This window comes from Oryzias melastigma, unplaced genomic scaffold (assembly GCF_002922805.2).
Source record: "Oryzias melastigma strain HK-1 unplaced genomic scaffold, ASM292280v2 sc01144, whole genome shotgun sequence".
Classification (NCBI taxonomy): Eukaryota; Metazoa; Chordata; class Actinopteri; order Beloniformes; family Adrianichthyidae; genus Oryzias; species Oryzias melastigma.
Genome location: NW_023417728.1, coordinates 1 through 2,986, shown reverse-complemented (window position 1 = coordinate 2,986; position 2,986 = coordinate 1). Strand labels below are relative to the sequence as shown.

The following is a 2,986-nucleotide window of genomic DNA, read 5'->3' as shown; positions in this document are numbered from 1 at the left end:
CTATATATCTAGTTCATAATTATGGTAAAAAGTTACGGTTTTAAAGTTTTAAAAATATAGTTTTATAGTGTTTAATAAATGTTTATCCTGCTCATCCCTCGACCTACGATGTGTTTTGGATTTTGGCCCCTTGTGCGACTGACTTTGACCCCCCGATCTAGACTCTGTGTTTCCATGGCGTTTTTGTAGAGAGCCGTGTAAAACGATAAACAAAGCTGAGCTCATTTGGCTCCACAGATTCTCCCAACATGTCAGCCGCAGACACAAATGAACGGTGTGAACAGTAATATGGAGAAGTGTGCCTTGAATAGGAGCCGGTGGCTCCAAACAATAATAACAAGATGCTCTTCAAGTCGCACGGACGGACGCTGGTGCTGATGGCGTCGGGCCGGTCTGATAATAGGGACAGACTGAATCTGAAAATAGAAGACGACAATCTTATTTTCCCAAGAAACTGGACATCCTGTGATGTTTTGGGTAGTTAAGGTGACGCTATAGAAACCTAAACTTTAAAATAACAAATGTTTCCCTACTGAACAAATCTGCTGTTTAAAATGCTTCAAACCAATCAAACGGCACCAATTTGAAGATAATACTTCCTATCGCTTCCACGAGCGGCTCTCAACACCCCGGCCAGTTAGTATTTTGTCAAAAGTGATGTAGAATAATTAAAACAACATGTGAGACACCTCTGAACAGTCAACTCTTCCTACGGATAATTAATGAACAGCAGGATGTCGCAGCACAAACAATCTCACTCTGTGTGAATAATCAACGCAGTCAGCTTGATAAAATACACTAATTAATCTAAACCAAAACATTTGAATGTTCATGTGAAAGAAAATAAAAAAATCTTTAAAAAATAAACTTATTCTGTCTCAATGGTTTTGTGTTTCTGGTTTTGTTGGACATTTTCACATAGATCCTGCATGAACTGCACACATTTAATCCTTTGGCTTTGGGAGTCAATACAGACAACGCATCATTTTAAATGTAAAAATGAGGAAATGGTCTTTGATGGACACGGAAAAGGAAAGATAAGTTGTGAAACTAGATGTTTTGGTGTGGATTATAAATGGTTATAAATGAATAACGGTCATTGAAAGTGGACAGTGAAATCAAATGGATTTATTGTGTTTATCAATAAGCCACCAGTTACTATTTATAATAATAGTTTCTAAATGTGTAATTGTACATTCACACCGGACGCAGCAGGCGGGTCAAATTTACTACTTCTAGCCACGCCCTGCAGCGTGTGGGAGGAGCAACCGCCAAAGTTATTCTGGAATTCATTCGTTGAACACATGGATGATGTTGAGCGAGTATCTTGGGTGTTAACAAGGTTCATGTTTATAGTAGTTTTAAATCAGTTTTTGTTCATTATTTGATTTTTCCTGAGGACCTTGAATGCCACGCCATCCCATAATAGTTCATCTGACATCCCATAATATTGTTTCTCATGGGAGGGGTCCATGGACCCCACCTATTAACCAATCACCTTTACCAGAACGACACCTGTTCCTTTCCGTCGTCAGTCAGCCTTCGTCGAAGACGCAAGCTGTGTCCCCATCCGGGGTTTTGCCTTTCCAACCTTTTTATCTCATTTCATAGTCATGCGTCCATGAGAATGTAAGTTTACCCATTTTAAGTTGTTGATTTAGTTATTCTATGGATGTGTGCTCTTTTCTCTTTACAATTTTGAATCCAGTAAAGTTAATATTCTTTGGAAACGATTAAAACTGTGTGGAATTATGTTTTTACATGATTATATTTATTTTCGGGATTGTGTATGCCGTATTTCATGTTTTCTTTACTTAATCCATCGGTGTTTCATGTCGAGTGGTCGTGCCGCAGCTGCAAGCCACGTNCTCTTTTCTCTTTACAATTTTGAATCCAGTAAAGTTAATATTCTTAGGAAATGATTGAAACTTTGTGGAATTATGTTTTACAAGATTATATTTATTTTCGGGCTTCTGTATGCCGTATTTCATGTTTTCTTTACTTAATCCGTCGGTGTTTCATGTCGAGTGGTCGTGCCGCAGCTGCAAGCCACGTTCTCCGTTGCACATTATGGTGCGTTCAGGGACCCTCGTAATTCTGACGTTTAGACGAGGAAACAGCAGGCTTCAATTAAGTTTACATGTATGTTTGTTCTGTGAACATTTATACTCATTTGTTATCATACTGATCATTTATATTTTGTTTCTGTTCAATAGAAACCATGACTAAAGCTACATGACTCATCATGACTCATAACTACCATAACTAATATGGAACTCTGGAACTTCAATAAATGAGTGGCATGAATGTGATCCAACGTCTCATCATTTGTTCTGGCCGGACAACCTGAGGAGATTGAGAATTTAAATCAGCACATAAGTTACAGTCCTCTGAGGTCACAAGTTTGGAGCTTATTCGCCAACACCTCTTTCACAGTCGATATTTTCAATATAACCTCCAAGTTTGAATGATTATTCAAATTTGAAATTAGATTTGCGAATAAAGTTCAGCAGGACATTTATAAAATAAATACTGTACAATTATCTGTTGAAATTGGTAAGTTTACCTTTTATTATTTACATAAAATTATGTTAAACAGCGTTCAGCTGTAAGCTTTGCCGTTCTGAACCCCAACACTGGAAGTGACGATTCACATTTCGGGTCCTGTTGCCATTTTGTCTGACGTCATCGTGAAAAGGGTTTTGTAAGCACATCCCTTTGACATTGCACACATTATCCCAAAAGAAGCACTTCTTTGTTCTAAAAGTACATTTTGGACAAAAAAACAAAACAAAAACCAAACAAACAAAAAAGTCTCTAAAATCATATTCTTATTGGACAGATTTATAATAAGCAGGCAGCCAAATCACAGGGGTCACTGCATCGATAAATCCAGCACATGACACTAGAATCTGTCAATATCTTAGATGCATGAAACAGATCACCCATAACACATGTAAAGCATGGATGGAAAAAGACTCTTTCG

At 37.7% G+C, this 2,986-nt stretch overlaps 1 long non-coding RNA gene across 1 annotated transcript in view; it reads left to right on the top strand.

Annotated features, from left to right (window-relative positions):
• Positions 1 to 2,429, top strand: part of LOC112138932 — a 4,423-nt gene extending 1,994 nt beyond the window's left edge. The window contains exons 2-3 of the long non-coding RNA XR_002917873.2: positions 1,343 to 1,629; positions 2,217 to 2,429. This is a non-coding gene — a long non-coding RNA (uncharacterized LOC112138932). The remainder of the gene's footprint in view (positions 1 to 1,342; positions 1,630 to 2,216) is intronic.
• The last annotated feature ends 557 nt before the right edge of the window (positions 2,430 to 2,986 follow it).